The 21,617-nt window shown below is 28.0% G+C and overlaps 1 pseudogene; it reads right to left on the bottom strand.

Annotated features, from left to right (window-relative positions):
- Nucleotides 1-699: 699 nt before the first annotated feature.
- On the bottom strand, nucleotides 700-14,187 carry LOC100809962 (methyltransferase-like protein 2; annotated as a pseudogene).
- Between the last annotated feature and the right edge of the window lie 7,430 nt (nucleotides 14,188-21,617).

Below are 21,617 nucleotides of genomic sequence, written 5' to 3'. Positions count from 1 at the left end.
ATTTTATTTTCAAAGTCATAAAAAACTTAAATTAGGTATGGGAATACAAAAAGATTTTCAAGTTAGGCTGGAACCAACTAAAGACACATGGGTGATGAGAACTTGTAACACATCATGACATGATAATTTCGCATACCATCTAATAGTAAATTATCTGTTTGAATATGCTACAACACCAAAAAAAATGTTGAAAATTTGCTACAACATACAGCCATTTAATGAATTTACAGAATTGTCTTCTATCTCATTTGTGTCCTACTCCTAAACACCAGTCTAGTTGTTTCCTATGGGAAAACACTAGTTTTAATCTTACAAACAAATATTTGACCAAAAATTTAATTAGAAATACACTGATCCAAATATCTAATCATAAATTATTATTGTGTATTATTAATATATGATGAACTTGTTACTTTTAAAAGTCATATTTAAAGTGATTTTTAATTCTGATAAAATAAAAAGTGATTTTTAATTAGTTGATAGCGCAAAGATACTTAAATTAAAACTATTCACGGCCCAGAAATAAGAAACCATCCCCTGCCAATGTTTTAAGCCACTCTCTCTCACAGCAGAAGCAGAGCTTCAGTATATCTATGCTTCTTCCCTTAACCATAGAAAAGAAGTGGGAAAAAAAGGTGTAGGCAGCCAGAAGAGATCAACATTACTAATGCAAAGGAAAAAAAATATAGACGCTGAAAATTCAAACATGACAATAGATTATATCACCAAGGACGGAATCTCTTTTCTCAAGAATCATTGGTCTATCTTTTTGACAAAATATTTAGAATCTTGAAAGTAGAGGGGTTCATTCCCCCAAGCAACCCATCCAGCCATAATTTCTCTAGCAAATAGCTCTATACATCGAGAAGGTTTGAACCCAGGAACGTACTCCAGTAATAAATCTGACCACAGTAGCAGCAAGAAAAGGAATCTCATTCAAATAATGTACTAACCTTCAGTACAACTTATTTAGGCCCTATTTGAATAAACTTCTCCATAAACACTTACTTATAAGAAGAGAAAACAAGAAGGTAAAATATAATGAATTTTTTTCATAAGCTAAAATAAACTAATGTACCTTATGGAAAAGTTAAATGAAAAGAGCTTGCATAGAAGTTTAGGCAAAAAAGTTGATTTTAACTTGTGCGAGAAAGTCAAATTATTTTTCCTTCTTATTTTCATCTCTTTGTAAGTGATTATATAGAATTTCCTTCTTATTTGTAAATTGAATACACCACATTAAACAAACAAGGATACCTGCAATTGGAGGTTTCCTTGAGTAATCCCCAGGAATGCTCATAATCACATGATCATTATTCACAGGTTTAAATTTTGATTGGTTGTCAGTATTATTCACCTAGAAAACTACAAAAGAACACAAGTGAGAACTTTAAAAAAGAAAGGGGGATCTGATAGTTAGAAGGCCTATTAATTAAACATTGCAAAATCTGACCTTCCTAGGACTATATCCCAAGATAAGGCATTCATATGGCCTATGATGGAAGAGATCTAAATCACAAATCCAGGATCCATTTTTTTTCACCTGCAATCGACAACAAATAAAAGAGATTGGAATGACATCACACACTTGTTTGCCACACAGCAAAAAGTAGCAGCATAGCTAAAACTGATGTACCTTGTGAGAGATCACTTTTAACCAATAAAAAGTAGCAGCATAGCTAACTCCCCAGGCAGCAAAAAGCTCTCTCAACAAAACAACGTAGCTTCTCTCTGTTGGTCACCCATAAGGCTACAAGCGCTCCTTCGGTGTGAGTGAGTTGCTTAATAGGAAGGGATAAAAAAACCAGTTGGGCAAGGTTGCGTACCTACATTGATGACATTATGATCAAGACTTCCCTCAAAAAAGCTACATTTCTTAGCCAATTTAAACTGAGTAACAGCTCGCGTTCATCAATGAGTCACTAAGCTATTTCTGTTTATATTATATAATATTATCTATATATATCTTATTCAATAATTGATAATTAATTAGAAAATAAAGTCGAATTCATTTTCTTGCAACTAACAAGGCCAAACCCCCCAGGGTGAAAAACCTAGACAGAATAAATAACAAGTTTCAACCTCCTCATAGATTAATTGGAGAGAAATGTATCTGAACATTAAAGTTCAAAGAGAAGCACCGCATATCCTTAAAGGCAATGCAAGGACGTATTACCTCACATGGAAATCTCTACTTTAATCAGACAATATATAGTACAGGAAATTTGTAAATACCAGAATAGGGTGTCAGTGCTTTGTACAAAAGAAATGCAACAATCACTCTCTAATTCAAATTAGATATCCACGACTCTCGACAAAATTACAATAAAGCCACTGAACATTAAGCAGGAAACAATTGCACAAATAGCTGCAAGTTGTAGTACTTGGACAGATTTGATATAATATATAGATTACGTAAGCAAAACATAGTGTGACTTTTAATATACCTTGATTTCCGGTGGGCACTGGAATTTTCCTGAGGTGGATCCACCACTATGAGGTTGAAACCAGAATCAGTAAGAGCTGCATAAATTAATCAAACAAAATCCCAATTAAATATGAAAAACAACACCCTCATTACCTGACCACCTAAACACAAATAGTACTCTAAGAAATGCCACAAAGAATTTCAACAACTGGGTTGCCATTCATAAGATCATACAGGCAGAATGCAACACCTTCCATCTAGCATAATTTGAGGGAAGGTCAAGATAACTCCATTAACATGTCATGCAACATTTGAGAAGAATTATTTAAAGTTATGAGAAAGAATGGCACATTGCCAGAAATATCAACAAGTAAACTGCATTCCTGTTCTTTTCATGAAGGTGAATATGGCACAAAAATGCTTACATTTTGTTATCAATGAATAACAAGACAGTTGTTAAGAAGTACCAAGATATATAACAAGAAATAAAATTGAGTTTTATGTGCAACCATTACCAGGAATTAGATTGCGAATCTGTCCCAGATCAGACTTCCACATATGAAAACAAATAAGTATCATAACATGTAAGAAACACTCCATTGGATTAGGAATAAAAGTTTAAGAATTAAAAACCTAAGGGAAAAAAACAAATCCTCAACAAATAAGATGAGCAAAAGAAGAGACTACAACAGAAACAAAATTCGAAAATTAAACGCACCAAATGTTATTATGGAGGTTTAAACATACCATGTAAAAGCAACTCTCCTGGGGCATTATATAACGATTGTTCAAAATTTCAGCCACCGCGTCATCCTTGGTGTCATTAGCAACCAAATTATTGAATGCAGGGAGCACCGCAGCATTGCACACTAGGCGAATCTGAGAAATCAAAGAATTAAATTCATGCAGTAAGTTTTTGTTCACCAGCCACCTCCACAAAATTTAACTAAAAAAAGACTCCAACATTATGCCAATGACAGAAGAAACTCAATATAATAGTTAGCCACCACAAAAAACAGGTATCTTGACTATATCTATGTTTCGATAAACTTTTGCATAAGCATATATAGGAGAAAGAAATAAGAAGGTAAAATGAATTATCTAATTTGTAGATGTTCACTCATCTTTTAGAGAAACTATATAGAGAGAACTTCTAGAAATTAGCTAATGGAGAGCTCATTTTGACTTATGGAGAAGCTAATCTCATTTTTTTTTATCTTAGAAGTGTTTCTAAAGAAGCTTACCCAAACAGACCCTTAAGTTTCTCCCATAAGCCAAAATCAACTTAAGCACTTAACTTTTATATGAGTACTCTCGTCTAACTTCTCCAACAGCTGAAGTGCACTCAACTAAATTATGGGAAAAGCTTAATTCAATTATTCTACTATGAGTATTTACAAAGAAGTTTATCCAAATATGACCTCTGACATTAAAAAAAAAACCCTGAAGTTAGATTAACTCTTATGCTATATTTGGATTCATAGAAAGACATGGAATGGAGGTAAATAGAATCAATGGGTGTATATTAGTTACAGAACCTGTCCCATTCCATCCAATACTATTGCATTCACTTCTCAAACAGTTAAATAGAAACTTCCCTCCAATTCATTATAAAATTTTCAAAGTAATAGTGAGGTAATTTTATGTTATTCCATTGAACAAAACTCCATTTCACTCATGGTGATAGCAACCCAAACAAAGCCTTACTAATGTAAAACACTAAAACACGTGAACATCAATAACCAAGGAAGAATGAAAGAACAAAAATACTCACTCACCTTCCAAATCGTTTGGGGGCAGGTGAGGGTCAGAGTCAGCGTCACCGACACGTAAATTTAGCGTTACCTCAAGTTGAGGCGCCACCTGTACCAGGTCAACGAAAGAGTGTTGACCACCCTCACACTCCCTCTTCGAGCAACGCGATCCACTCTTCAAAGCTTTCAAAGCATTCAACAGTTCAGTTGATTTCTGCAAACACTCGTGTGCCGCCAACAACAGAGGCCTCGCTTCCTACACAACCCACACGTGTCAACCAAAGCTCGAGGCTCTTTCCGTTTCTGTGTCGTGAGAGGGGAAGTAACGGTGGTGACGGAGTTGGGGGTTGTTGAGGAGGATTTGAAAAAACGGGAATAGTAGCTAGAAGGAGAAACGGTGACGCGGAGGTAGGAACGATTGAGAACGTGGACGGGGTCCATGAAAACGGCGTTTGAATCATCGAAGCTTCTGTGACTGTGACTCACGACTCCACGCACCCTATTGGGCTTTAATTGGGCCGGTTCGACTCGGTCCAAAGGGAACCTAGCAGGCTTTATGTCATCTACATTTTACTTTTTTGAAGTAGTATATACCGTTCTTTTTTTTTTCTTCATAATAAAAAAAAATAGTCATTAAAAATAAAATATCATTTAATCGAGTGAAAACAATACGTATATTAATTAAATATATGAAACTTAGAGGTTCTTCTTGTATGAATCTTAGGCACGTGCTTATTTTAGATATGTTCGATACTGAACTTAAGACTAATTCGTATAATAGGACACCTAAACTCAAATGCTGAATCAATATCCATGAGTATGATTTCTATAATGAAATCATGAATAAAGAATAACACCTAAAATGAAAGTAAAATTGTCTTGTTGCAGCTCTGGAATAGGAAAACATTTTTCAATCATGAAATAATCATCAAATATTAATTAGTAGTTTGTTAGTTTTTATTAATAGAATAATTTGAATTCATGATTTCTTTTTTTTTTCACTAAACTAATCTTATAATTCACTGAAGTTGATCAGAACTTTTGGTGATGAAATTTTGATCCTCTGTAAGAAAAAATATTGTCCTTGAAAGCCCTTAAATAATCAAATAATATAGGTCATTCCGTGTTCCTATAAATATAACATCGATCATACCAGATACATGTCTTTTTTACATACTATCACTATTAGAATAATTATTGACTTAAACAAGAGAATATCTTATACAATAGTATGTTGATTGATTTTCCATAGTATTTCAACCTTACTTGAGAGTTCACTTCCAGCGAGAGAGATCTTATATTTTAGCTAGAACATCAACATAATTAATCTCAACCAGGACATTAACTCAGTTTATTTTTCGATCAATATGTTAGTTTAATCTACCTCAAACACATTAACTTAATCCATGTAAGATAAATCAATGACCAATCTCATTTTTTCAAGGCGCATTAAACATGAATTTTATTCTTACATATCCATCTCAACCTATACCAGGACATTAACTCAATCTATTTCAGAAAATATTAGTTTAATTTACCTCAAACACATTAACATAATCCATTGAAGCACGTTAAACATGAATTTTACTCTTACGTATCATTATCTTTCCGTGAATTCAAACGCACGACATTAAAGGTACAAAACACTCCATGGAATTTGGAAAATGAGAAATCCTACAAGAAAATTGTGGTTATTACACGTCTCCTATGTCGTAATCCTTTTGGACACTTGTTTTTCCACACGTTAATTGCACCGTATGTAAAATGACAACATCCATGATCCTTCCACTTGTTTGTTGTTACCACTCGAAATTCTTCACCATTATTGCATAATCAGTTCATGACCCAATGCTCTTTTTTGAGGGAGGCAAACCACTCTGCCATTAATCAGATTGAGTTTATCGTGTCAATTAACCCCATAACATAAAACGTCAGCTTCCTCGGTCAAAGATTCATTATAGATTCCACAATGCGTTTTCTTTATGTTTTAATTTTGGTGGTTAAAAAAAATTAAAGTTTAATTCTTACAAAATACACTTTTGAGATAACTCGATAACCTTGAGAATATGTTTGGATAAGGGAATTTAAAATTTTGAAAATTTTTAAATTTTAAAAATTTTAAATACTTAAATTAAAATTCTTTTATTTTCAAAATTTTGTATTTGAATAAAAAAAATTAAAATTGCGAGGATGAAAGAAAATGAATGCAAAGAGAAGAAAAAATATGATCAGTGTACTTAAAAAAGAAGAATATTGATGTGTCATGAGAAGTCACAGAAAACTGGGACGAAGTGGCCTACACCACACCTCCGCCGCGCGTGATGGGTAATGACGGTTATTCCCCTGACCGGCAGGTGCAGTTATATGTATCCCCCTAGGCCCACACCTGATCGATGTTCCACCAACTTAGATAATGTCTCTTAAAAAAGAGGATCATCGGATGGGGCATGAGTGAAGAATTCTGAGAATGAGATTTCAGGAACTTTCAAGTGAGAGAGAGGATGAAGATTATAAAAAAAAATACACCAATGTTTTAAAAGATTCTTATATCAAGAAAGAGAATTTCAATTTCTCACATTTTAGAAGAAAATTTCACATGTTTAGTTGTTTAAAATTCTGTTTTAAAATTTCAAAAATTTAAATTATTCATAAAAAATTCAAATAATAAATTTTAAATTACAAAAATTTAAATTTTCTAATAAATTATTCTCATAAATTAAAATTTTCTATCCAAACGTACTCTAAAATTATAAATAAACTTCAAACCGAATTATTGTGATTATTATTAATAAATAAAAAATCAAGTTTTGTTTATTATAGAGCTTGCAGGTCTCGATACATGTCTCACTTAGTTTATTTTAAAAATTAATTGTTTATTTCTTTTATAAAATATGAAATTTAAACGATTATTTTTTCGAAAATAATCTCGTCGAAACACGTGTTTTCATATTAATGGCAAATTGGCTCAATGATTCATTTCTTCCAAATTCTATATGGGGTACTTTTTATTGGTAGTAACCGTGACCATCTTCTCCCCTCTTGTACTAGTGATGGGTTATGGTATATAGACATAGTTTATGCATTACTTTAATTATTTTACTAAAAGCTTCATAAGGGGGTTTACACGTAATTGAAAGGCAGAGACGAGAAAATAAATAAAAATATGAATATGTATAATACGGTAAAAAAATTAGTCCCTAAAAATGAAAAATACGTATTTAGTATATGAATGTGTAAAAAATGTAAACAAATTAATTTTATTGTTGAATTTATGAGATAATCTTATCATTAAGTATGATATTCAATGACCAATTTAAAAATATATTATATTTTTTTATGATTAATTTGATATTAAGTGGTAAAATTTAAAAATTAATTTATTATTAAATTATCATAACTAATTTATTATATTTTTTACATATTTAAAAACTAAATTTATTATATTTTTTAGTTATACATTGTTTCCATCGACATGATATAAAACTTACTTGGTTTAAAATTTTGGGTTGTAACAAATAACAACACAAACTTATCGTATAAAAAATGGAGCAGCAACACAATGAATGAATCTACACTCCTGGTGGCATGCCTTTCTTTTGGTTAGCTGATTTTTCAGGAGAGGCCTTGCTATGAAGTCTTTCCTTTCCACGTTATGAATATCTCACATTAAGAATTACGTTACACGATATACCCAAATATAAGTGTTAATGCTGTGTTTGAAATAGAGAATTGTCCACCAATTGGAAACACACAATATACATAAAAAGTTAATTAGAGACTACACTTGGAAGTCTCATTTAAGACACTGAATTAAAAACTGTACAATGCTCGTTAAGCAAAAAATATATACTTTTGGTCTTATCATATATGTGGGCTTATAATATGTAAGTCTCTGTAACATGATATTAGTTTTTTTGGGTAAGCAAAACTAAGTCATCAAAAAGCATAATAGACCAAGCCAAATTAAATGATGAACGGGCATAACAGACTAAATCTTAGCAGAAAAGGAGTAGTTGGCTGTTAAAAAATTACAGCATATTGTTAAAAATTTATGAAAAATTATCGGAAAAATAATATCTAAAAATTATTGTGTTAGTTGAAACTTAAGGAGAGAAATACAGAGAAGAAAAAATGTGTAGGTATAATAAATAACATGATATGATAGAAAATAAAAAGAGATGAAAGAAAATTATAAGTGTTGATGAAATGATATTTTTTTTTTCTTGGCTTCCCTTGAACTGAACTTTTTACTCCGCCCCTGTTTGGGACGTGAGATTAATGATTTTTAAAAATTATAGTAGTATAACAATAAGTATTTCTCATAATATTTTAGTTATTGTGATAAAAAAAATATTGAAATAAAATTTCTACTTTGAAATATTTTTTTGTGATAAAAAACTAAATATATTTGACTATTTTTATTTTTTGTATTTATTATTTCCAAATTAAATACAATTTAATTAAATTCTTAGTTGAAACAAATATAAATATTAGTAAAAGTATATAACTTTGAGACACATTTTAAGTTCTTAATAATTCTACCGTGTGACTGGAACAAATATTTGTTGAAGTCTTTAAATATTATGTGGTAAATTAGGACACACTAAAAATAAATTAGAAAGTCATACATGGATTCTTTATTAGATATAGAGTTGACCCTAATCCATAATAATGACTATTAGAGACATTAATGACTGTATTGTTAATTTATTAGATATAGAGTTGACCCTAATCCAAAATATTGCATTTATTTTTCATCTTTTAATCAAATATGATACTATCTGAAAATTCATTTCTCTATAGCTCTACAGCTCTTAATCTATTTCCCTAATAACCTCTGATTCCTAACATAAACATTAGCTAGGGTTTATTGCGTTTCCTTTTCCTAACTCTCAACAACACATACTTGAAGAATCACAGCTACTGCTAAATTACTGTTTTGATCACTTATCAATTTTGAAACATTAATTTGTCAAAATCGAATAGAACATTTTTTTCTACACTTTTCCTTTATTGATCGAATAGAACAACATAGATAATTTGTTAAATGTCTATTTTTAGAGTCAATAAATTTCAGTCAATAAGAATAAGAATGAGTGTGTTCAAGTATGTTAAAGAATATATTTTAACATTTTTTTATACAAATGTCTCTTTTTTGTATATCATAATTTTATTCATAAATTTTATATTCATTTTAATAGTTTTTTTTTTTGCAAAGAAATAGATCGAGTCCAAAAAATAGATACAAAATATTTTTTTTAATTTTTAAAATAAATGATAAAGTCAGCTTAAATGATTTATAGCAACACTTATACGCATATGGTAAGACCACTTAATCTTACTAATGAAGATAAGTGGAGTCATAAACTAATTATCTCGTTAGCATTATTTTCACCACCTTGTCAAGCAAGTGCTGATATCCATATCTAGTTCGCATCCTAGAAAGCAAATTAATTCGGTTTTAATGCGCTCATTGCTTAGCGTAGAGTAACGTTAGATTCAGGATATATAGCATCAGAATCAAACGCCCAATACCTTTGTGAATGCATGAGTTGAGGGAATAATTAGATGAAAATCCTCTCAATCTGGCCGGAAAGATTCCCTCATAATATGTGGGTAACTTGTACGTGGATTCAAATTCGTACGAATCTAATGCCAATGCCCTCTATCTCTTTATTCTTGAAGCTACTTGATCTTGGCACCCAATTAAGACAACAAAGTTAGACTTCAATCCTTCCCTACAATTCTTGGAGTCGAACACACATGAGAAATTTAGGACTATATATCATTTATGATCTTAATCAATAATCGTGTGACACTTGAACAATTAAAAATATATTTATTAAATTAAAAATATACTCAATAATTATCTAATAAAAACGAATTGTGTTATCCCTTAATTTAAGGGATCTAATCAATTTAAAATATTAAGTTATTTAGTGTCACATGATTATTGGTCAAAATCATAAATGACATGGTGGTCCAGAACTATCTAATAATTTCTCGACACATACGTAAGTAATTATCAAACTCTCGAGTTAACTTTTACCGGTTTACGATTTCACTCATTCCCTACGAGTTGACTTGTTTATAAACTCTCTTTTTATTAAACTTTGTGTAGAGTGGGTAGACTCTCGAATTTAGGATTTAGTCAACAAGTTAAAAAAATTAAATCAAAGCATATGTCATTTTGGGTTATATATTTTTTATGCGTTTATGATTTAAGATACATTTGTTCGCCAACAACATTTGTTAAATCCTTGATCAGAATATTCTACCATTATAATCACCTCCTCAAGTTATTATCTAGTAGTGTACATTATTAGACTTGATTATTTTAATATTGTGAAATTTATGATTTATAATTTTATTTTATTATATTATTGAAATATTTAATTGATATGTTATTTATAGTTATTTTATTATTATTTTTATATAAAATTACGAGTTTATAAAGTTTCCATAAATTTTTATAGACTCTCAAGTTTAATAATCTTGCTTACACACTCATTACGTAATACTTGTTTTGCTCGTGTAATTTTTATTATCTCTTGGATCATTGTATCAACCCTTTTAGGTTTTTGCTCGTGCAATTTGATTACATATATGTCAATTCACATATGCTAAATTGTTGTGTGGTTTCAAGTTCGCAAAGAGTATTAGAATATTAAATATGATTTAGTTTTCTTATAATATTTGGACCACTAAAATTGTTTGCTATACATAGTATATAATATATTAAGAGTTTAATAATTATATACTAATAGCGTAAAATAATTTTATAATCTCATTTAAATCACAAATTATTATTGATATAATAATTAATTAATTATTAAAAAATTTAATAAAGGTATCATCATATATTAATAATATATGATTATATGTTAAGATAAAATTATTTTACATTCTTAATACAAATTTATTATATATTAATGAGAAAATAACAAATTATATACCTTTACTTTAGGACCAATGTTTTATTGAGGATAATACAATTGGCTTTTTTTATGTGTAGGATAATACAATTTGCTACCCCATAAGGCCATAACAACCGTTCAGTGAATAATACAAATTTATTACCTAACTTATGTCCTATTTCAGAGAATTTATGAATAGTTTATTTAAATTTGTTACCTAACTTATGTCCTATTTAATCTATGTATGTGGTTAAAAAACTTGATTAACAAAACTGAAAAATTGTTTTGAAAAAAAAGTAAGATAGATCAGAATGAGTCAAAAATTGGCCAAAAAAAAAACTATTCACAATGGGTCGATAAAAAATACTTAATATAATGTTACTTGGAATTTTTTTTCTTGAAAAATGAAAAATCAACTAAAGTATTTGTTATTTTTTTTATTCTACATTTTTTTTGTTCAGCATTTTTTTATATTGTACATGTAAATTTGTTATTTTTTTTTACTGGAATAAATTTGTTATTGTTAATCAGTACTGTTCTGTATTATTGCAATTGGATTTTGTGGTTTCTTCATATTATTCCTTTCAATGCAAGAGTTAGATTACAAAATTAACCTCACTTGTTTTTTTTTTGTCCTTTATAAAGCTAATTCAAGGTATCGAATATGTTTTTAGTAATTTTATATCTAAAAAGGTGGTTTTATTTTTTATTATTTAAATAAAATACTTTTTTAGTCAGTTATTGAAATATTAATTTTAAAAGCCAATTAATTCTTCAGATTTTCTTTCCAGATTGATTATTTTACTATTTATTCTTATAAAATAATAAAACAAATAATTTTCATAACATTTTCTGCTGGTAGGAGAAGCAAAAAAAATGTTCTTTCCGCAAATCCACTAGTATTATGTTAAACAAATTAACAGCATTCTGTACGTACAGACATATATAATCTAAAAGTACCATTCATCTTGTTGCTATCAATCAATATATTGCTGAATCTTGGTACTTTTTTGGTGGTAGAAGTAGTGTATATATATAGTCATATATACGCTTTTCCTGGCCACTCACCAGGTATGTTTGCGGAGAAAAATAAATAAATTGAGAAATAAAATAAGGTGAATCAAAATAATTGAAAAATATAGTAAAAACAAAAATATTTGATTTAGGAGTATAAAAACAAATAAATAAATAAGAAAAGGATAAAAATTGAATAAAAATAGACTGTGGAACAACCCACACCATTAAATTTTTTCTCCTCATCTCCCTTCAGCTTCATTTTTTTATAGTCAAACACATTAATTTTTTACTTCTCTCCTATTTCTATCATCTTCACTTTATTTTCTTTCTATCGATTGGTTAATTTTCATATTAGAGTACGTGATAATAAGTTTATTTTTTAATATATAATTGAGTGATTTAATTTTTTTTAATATTATTATTTGAATGATAGTTAAATTTATAATTTTAATAAAAAAATTATAGAATGAACGAAATTTAAAAAAGGTTATGAATAAAAATTTACAAAGTACTATTCAGCTAAATAATGTAATAAATAAGTAATAACAGAGTTACAGTTGCTTCAGATTGGGCTGCCAATGCAAGTATGGAGATTCTCATCAAGCTTGACCTAACTGAAGTATATAAATAATATCCGATCCAAGTACACTTTCTATGTTGTCTATATGAAGATTTGTATTATTTATAATTATTTTTTATTGATTATTTATAATTATTATGATTATAATGTGTTTGCAAGAGGGGGAGTAGTTTTGAATTGTTGTTTATAGTTCTTAAAGATTTTTTTAGTGTTTTATAATAATTTGTGGAAAACTTACATAAAATGTGTGATAGTAACATTTTATACTATTGGAATAGATATTCTATGTTTATTATCTTAGAATCGATTTAAAAAATATTTTTTATGTCAATTGTAACAAGAATAGATAGATGCATAGAATATTTTTTTATCAATGATTTGTCAACTGATCTAGAATGTAATCGTTATAGTAATTTATGAAATTCTTGGGAATTTTTTTTGAATCTATTATATAAAGAACTTATCTATAAAATATTTTCTAGATCAATTATATATTTAAGTGACGCAGAATATTGACAAGATTTGTGAGATTTCTTTTTTACAACTAACATGCGAAGTGTTTTTATATTGATTCTTAGCATATGAAAGAAAATCTATTTCTTTTCATTCAAGTAGTGTGCTCATATTTTTATTCTCGCTCTAATATTCAAATCATCATTCTCTGATTTTAAAAATGTATACAAAATATAATCTAATCAACATACTGCTCAGTCTTTCTTTTTTTAAGGAAGATAAAATCATTTCATTTAATTCAAAATATGAATAACAATATAAGATGAGATATTTAAAAAAAAACACAAAAATTTTGTATTCAAAAATAACATATTAAATGAAAGTGCGTTGAATGCTATACAAAGAGAAAACAATAAAAAATTACTTACATTTTGATCTAATTTTTTTAACGTGCTAACTCGTTGATTCGGTAATAAACTCGAAGATTTACCGAGTTTATTTAGATTTTATAGAGTTTGTTCAGAGTCTATTAAAACATGAGTTTATTCAAGAGTTAACTCGTAGAGGACAAGTGCACTCGTTTGAATTAGTGAGTTAATTAGAAAGTTTGATAAACATGATATATACACTCCGCAAAAACTTCTTCCACCATATCTCAAGAGTGTCCTCAATCCTGATCTATTGGACACACTACACACATTTTTCTAAATCTCTCTCAAATACAGAGAGAGAAAAAAAATAAAACGACACTCAAAATGCATAGATGGTGCTTCAAAAAATGTTATCGAAACGTTTCTTCGACGGTGTCAAAAGGACGACACCCTTTGAACGCAGCGTCATGTCGTCTCCACCTATGCAACAACAAGCCATCACGCCTTTGAGTGCGCTGGGAGTGAGTTCCACCGACGGAGAATTTCTCTGGCGGTTTTTCCTCCTCCGACGAGCGGTGTACCACTCCAGTCCGGCATGGTTCCCAGATTTCCTGTCTCTCCCCATTGAAGAGAAGCTCCGGGAGAAACTCAAAGGCATCAACGACATAACTGGCGTCAGAGACTATTAGCTCCAGCACCTATCATCGGCGATACGGTGTTTGGAAGTGGAATGTCTGTGAGCGACGCAAGGAAGATTCTGAGGGCGTCGCAAATGGAGAAGGTGAAGGCGAACCTGATGAACGTTTCGGAGAGTTCGTTTCCATACTCGGAGTTCTTGGGGAGCTGCGTTGAGGCATGTGAGAATCGTGAGAAGGTGTTGAGTTCACAAAGATCTTGGATGACTCTGAAAATGTCATCGTTTTGGGGAACGCCATTTTTCTCCGATGGGAGTAGGTATTCTGCTCTGTTTCCGGCAACTCCACTAATTGACATTCTCATTTCCCTTTTGTTTTCATGTTTTTTTTTTAAGAAAAAATATCAACTAGATTCCTTATCGATCAAGTCAGTGAATATTTCATTATAACAACATAATAACAAAAAAATATGCATATATATATAAATAATTTGACAATGGGTTTGGATTATTAACTCCATACATAAATAAAACGTGGATAACATATACAACTATGAGTATATAGGAAGAATAAGATTAAAGTTGTTACTCAAATGGATATGAGGGATACATGTATTATTTTTAAGCAAATACTAATTAGTATCCCAAGGACATTGACTAAGGAACTAAAAAAAAAATGTTTTTTTAATTAGAATGTGAAAAGTTATATTGATCTTGACTTTTTTTTTCATTCTCAAATGATTTTCACATAGGGTCGTGTACAAGGCTAGGCCATCTAGGCCTCAATTTTTTTAATTGTTTACTTTACATTTAACTATATTGTATTACAAGTAAATTTTGGAGGAAAATTTTCTTTGTATGCATAAAAAGTTATATAGAGAATTTTGATAATTTATTTATATTATTTTAAAAAAAAGTATAGAATCAATTTAAATTTTCAAAGTTATTCATCAATAATAAATAATAGAAGACAAAAAACTAAAAAATTTATCTTCTCATTGCTTATGCATGTAATGTTGTGTGCGTGTCCGTGCAATTTTGTGCATGCATGCCTTCATATAAATAGGTACAATAATATTTAAAATAATTGCTTATAATTTGAAAAACTTTTTCACTTGTAACAACAACTGTAAAAAGCTTTTTAATTAAATGATTTTTAAATTTTTTTAACTCTTATCTAAAATAGATAATTTTATAAGATAAAATTGAATAAGTTAGTCAGTATATATTGATAGTTAAATAATAGAATTTTTTTATTATAAAATTTTAATAAATAATTTTTTAAATTAAAAAGGCAACTAGGTTAATACATTTAGTTGATATTAAGTCTCTTTAAAAATAATACATAGAGCCCAAAAATTCCTATATACATCCTATTTTTACAATTAAAACTTTTGTCATTAGTATGACAGGTGTTAACAATAGGGATGGATTCATGGAGACAAGGAGGAGTTTTGACTTCTACTCTCTTCCTTAGGATCATTTGTGTATATACGAAAAAAATATAAAAAGTAAAATTGACTCCCGTCTAATACACTTAAACCTTCTTCCATTTGTCGTTAATTAGCAAGATCTATTTCAAGTGCGAATATGATAATAACTATTACAATGTCCTAATTAGATATTACTTATTTTTGTTCCTTTTTTTAATTAGATATTATCATTTCTAGTTGTGACCTTTTTTTTGTTCATCCCTACTTGTGAGAAGTTACACTGTATGGAAAGATTTTACATTAATTAACACGAGAATTATATATTTCCTTTTATGCAACAAAGTTTGAAAACAGGTCAATTAAGTGGTTGTTTGCATCTCAATTCAATTCTTTTTTACAACCTTCAATTCCAACTTGTAAACTTAAAAAATCTGGATATGTGTCGGCCACTAAAATATTATTGTCAAATGTCATCATGCATAGCAATTAACAAGTTAGGAATACAGGGTATTTTTGTTATTTTTATTTTTTATTTACTATATCAAAATAATTAAGGTCTTCCTAAATTTTTAAAATAAAATAATTGAAAACCGACTAAAATAGTGACAATTATATTGAGAACGGGATTATTATTAAGAATTTTAGCATGAGTCATATTCTCTCAGAAAAACAATAAATGGATTAAATTGTTTTTAGGCCTGCAAATAAATACATAAATGTTTTTTTAGTCATTCAAAAATTATTATTATTATTATTATTATTATCTCATAAAACTGTGTTAGGTGTAGCTCTTATCTTTTTTAAAAAATTGTTTGATTTTTTAATTTGTTCTCTATGAAAATAAGAATATAAATGACATAATCCAATAAATAAAGAATTAGAATAAGACAAATAGGTGGATCAACTAACGTGAATGTTTTAGAAAAAAAAAATTATTACTGATATTAGTTTTTAAACTCAAGCAACAAGTATGAGATTTGAAGTCAACAAATGATATGTCAACTTTTAAAATATTTATTATAAATATTGAAAAAATTAACATCTTTTAAAATATTTATTATAAACATTGAGAAATTTAACAAACATTGTGTTATTTTAATTTTAATTATAATGTTAGTTTTAGGGAGAATATATTTTAGGAAAGATTTGTAGTAGCATCTTCTCATATTATAAGTGTTATTTTGCTGAAGAAATGTTGTGAATGAAGTTCCTCAAGTTTTTATTGTTATTGTCAGTTACTTTGCAGTTCCTCAAGTTTTTTATTTGAAATTTGATTTTGGTCTATCTACTGTCAATTACTTTGCAGAATAATGGAATGATGCTCAACTTGATCAAATATCATATAATTGATTATACTTTTCTGGTGTTGATTGCATACGTTTAAAGCATAATCATCTAAAAAATCTATATAAGTCATTAAACTATCCTAAAATCATTACCATTGAAGAAGCCTACAAATTGGTTGAAGAAATGATAAAACTAAAGCAAGCCATCCGCTAGAGAGCAATTATCAAAGTGTCTCACTTTAGATTTAGCATTTGTGATAGTTTCAGATATCTTGGTAGACTCATCCTGTGCTCTGGCTTTCTTTTCTGCTCCACATTGTTCCAATTCTCTCTTGACACTTTTGATGATCTTTTATATTTTTTTTTGCTTTTAGTAATGGTCATTCCCTTGTTCTCTCTCTAATAAGTTCTAATACATGAAGCTCAAACTCCAAAACAATGTGTAAATTATAAGAGAGAAAGAGAAGAAACATGACATTAAATCACATGATTATTTTTTAAACTCTACAAGCTGTTGTAAGGTAATAGTGGTCCTAGTCCATATCAATAGTTCCTTACTGTCATGAAAATTGTATAGATGCAAAGGAGATTGCTAGCAGAATTTGCTCCAAAGGATGCATAAAAGCTCCAACACTTAAGCAGAAAACTGCTAACAAATTTCATTTGACACTTCCTAAACCAGAGAACCAACATGACTCAACCATAATTTCATTTCACAGACCAAAACATAAGATGCGCACATGCACCAGTGCATGCTAGTTACAAGCAATCCTTCAGCAGGGCAAGCTTTCACACCATATAAAGCATATGATGCCACTTGCAGACATGGAGAAATCAACGCCCACTAGGAGGAAGATGGAGTGAGGGGAGGAAAAAGATGGAGCGAAGGGGACAAATAAGACAGGGAAAAACACACACTTAAGACTCCACCATGTTGGAATTGAGAGAAGAGAAACTTTAGAAACCCTAATTTAAGGAAGAAGAAGCAAGTGAATTATAAAGTATTTGACAACTTTTTAAATATTGTATCAAAGTCTAGTGTGCGTGTCACAATCTAGGATAATTTTTCATGTTTGATAGTGTATGTGACATTAAAAATACCAACAATGCACCTCATTAACGGTGTTACTTTCCAATTTAATAACATGAATTATTTTGCAAAACTTATACAAAGATAGGGACTATTTTTAACATTTCAAAAAGATAATGACTAATTTGCAAAAGGGATCAAAAGTCAGGAACCAAAATGCATTTTTACTCTTAGAAGAAATGATCATTAAATTATATATAAAACACACCAAAATTAATAATTTTTAATAAATTTCAGTTGATCATCAAGCAAGTGTTAGGAAGAAAGTGACACTAACCTTTATCTATATTAATTTTTTTCGATACTTAAGTAATATTCTAATAAAACATGGATAGCACACCTACCACATATGTTAAATTTAATCTACCTAACATATCAAATGGAATGTTTACATGTGTTTAACTTTTTTAGTCATTTCTTTAAGTCATCATTGTTTAAAACATTTATACTACAAATAACATATTTTTTTAGTATTGTAGGACACACAAAATTAAGTTAAACATTCACTTTAACAATCTTAATATTTAAGCAAATTTTTGTGTAAAATATTTAAATCTATATAAAATTATAAGATTTATAAAATTAAGTTAAACATTTTATCTATGCAACTATGCATCATACATGCTATTAAATATCTCTTTTCATTGATTAACATATTATTTCTAGTTTTTTTATAAGTATGAATTAAACAATGTATCAAAAGCTATAATATTCATATATCATCTTCAATCAATTGAGTTAGATTTTCTATTCAATTCCTCGTTATATGAGTCTACATTTAAGCTATAAGATACATTCTTAAAAATTATTTCCAATCCTACTTTGAAAAGAAAATAGAAGTTGTCAAAGAAAATATTATATTCCTTTAAGTTTTTAGAAAAAGGAAAAAAGATTGTAATTATTCAGATGCATGTATCATTTTGATGATTGTCTCAAATGAGACTTTAAATAATAATAAATGTCTATAGTCATATTCAATTTTTTTTACAACAGATAGTCATATTCAATTTTTTTTTAAAGAAAGTCATATTCAATTCTAAGAACTTAGAAATAATATATCTCAATGGCATTCTATTTTTTTTTAAGGAATGACATTCTATTCTTTTCTCTCTTTAACGGAATATTTATACATACCTAATTATGAAACTAAATCTTAAAATTTAGATGGTGAAATTGATAAAACTTTATCAACTTCATGATTTGAATCGCTAGCGCCGTAACTAGTAAATAAAATTTCTAAGATCACATGCTCATAGTTTTATAATATTCATATAATTTAGATGTTTTTTTAGGAACAAATAGGTATTAATATTAGGGGTTTAGGTCACAGAAAACATTTAAAGAAAAAAAACAGTAACTAAAAGTGAGTTTCACATTCCTCTAAAAAGAAGTTAATTTCACATTAAATAATATTAAAAATATGCAAGAAATAGTTGTCCAAAATTGTTTTTAATTAAGGACAAAATAAACATACATATTTATTTTATTTTATTAGTTTACAAAATAGCTGAAAGCTAGAAGTAGATGGTTGTAAGCTCAAAGTCTAACTTAATACATTACACTTATTCGATAAAATTAGTCATTGGAGTATCTGATGACTATAAAATGACATGACAATCATTAAATCACAATTTATTTTAAAATAATAATCAGAAAATTTAATAAATATATATTAAGAATGAAAATAAAAGAAAATATAAAAATTAGAAAATATCGTTTTAAAAAAAACACTAAAAAAAATTATTTATCAAGCAGTTAAAAAAAATTAACTAGTAAAAAAGTTAGAAATTAAGTAAAATACTTTGTTAAATATAATTTTAATATTATGATTATGTTCATCTAACATTTCAGCCGGTTTAAAAATAAGTTTTTTAAAGTGAATTTTAGTATTTTTTAAAACATTAACTTATATCTTTTATTTTTTATATTTTTTATCTTTAAAAAGTATTTAATTTCTTTATTATTATATTTTTAAATATTTCATTTATATTTTTAGTTATTTTAATAATTAATTTTATCAAACACTTATAATTTAATAAGTTAACTTAAAAATTAATAACTATTAATTAATTTTTTAACTTTTAATTAATTTTTTAGTTAACTTTATGGAACATTTTCTATATTTTTGTACGGTGGTTCATGTTATTTCATGAGACCTCATTAGCTCCCCCAAACCTATTTTAAACATGCTTATCAGCTGCCATAATTCTTGTGCGGACCAAAAGTCAAAAAGGTAATGGACAAGTAGGAAGAAAACACAAACTTATAACATCAGCCCTCCTTTTGAGCTTTTGCCCAAATAAATCGTACGAGGGTCTTAGATTAATCTATTATTTCTAAATCTAATTATTTGTCAAAACAAAGATTAATCTATTATTTCTTTTTAACAATTTTTCAAAACTTAAAAAAAATATTTAAGGCTGAGTATTATTATTAAAAAAACTATTCAAATTATCATGAAATATTATGAAATATTGTTGAACTTTATTAATGGCTAATTTTCATGATCACCTTTAATAAAGGTTCTTCTCACTCAACCACATTTTCCCCCCATAATACTAAAACCATAGACTTTGCTTAAAAGTATTTGGTTTAATATCACTTTGATGAAAGACTTTTGGTATTAAATCTTCATTACATGCATAAATAAAAAAGGACTTTCTTTCATAAAATAAAAAATGTATGTTAATAATAAGAGTGTTGACAAGTCGAGATAACCTATAAAGAATTGATCTAAACTAATCCAAATTAAGTTTGGATTGAATAATTAGTATTTTTGTCAAATCCACATCAAATCAATCAAACCATTAAGTTTTTGGTTGGATCACATTTTTAATATATGAACATATGATCCATTGACATAACTTATTAATTTGTATTAAAATATTATTATTTTATCATTATTATATATATTTAAATTAAAAAATCAATTATTTATTTAACTAAAAGTGAATGAGACTATGATCACTCTCCTCTCTTTTTCTCACTCAGTTATCACAGTTTACAATTTCATTATCACAAAAATTATGATTCAAACTATTTTAGATTTAATTTAAATTTTAATTATATTATTCATTTGACTATTTGAGAATTGAAATTTTTAAACTATAATGTAATAGTTTTTTGATTTGTATGATTCATGGATATAGTATTTGTTTATTATATTTAAATTTTTAATTTATATTTAACATAGTATGTTAACTTATATGATGATAACAACAAAGAGATTCTTCTTACATAAGTTGATTGCAAGTAACAATTGTAAATAATTCATTTGATATTTCATTTAATTAAAAATTCAGCTTATAAAAAATATTAGAAAATTTTAAATGTTTTGACCCATTAAACTAACTCAATCTAGATCATTTAAAAATAAATTAATTTAGGTTGAGGTTTATTTTTTTCTTTCTTTGAAAAATAATTCAAATTAATTCTCAAATTTAATTGGATTGAAACAAACCGATCTACTTGTATTCTTAGTGAATAGGAAACTTAATATTGACATAGTGATTATTAAAAAGATCAAGAGAGAAAAAAAGAAAATAAGATTGAGTTTAAATTATTTGAATTGAGATTTTTGGATATAAGAAAAATGTATGTTAATAATCTGCATATGGAATGTACATTAATCGAATTAATACACCAAACCACTTT

The sequence above is a fragment of the Glycine max genome, chromosome 17, assembly GCF_000004515.6.
Source record: "Glycine max cultivar Williams 82 chromosome 17, Glycine_max_v4.0, whole genome shotgun sequence".
Classification (NCBI taxonomy): domain Eukaryota; kingdom Viridiplantae; phylum Streptophyta; class Magnoliopsida; order Fabales; family Fabaceae; genus Glycine; species Glycine max.
The sequence above is the reverse complement of the archived record's forward strand: the minus strand, read 5'-3'. Positions and strand labels throughout refer to the sequence as shown.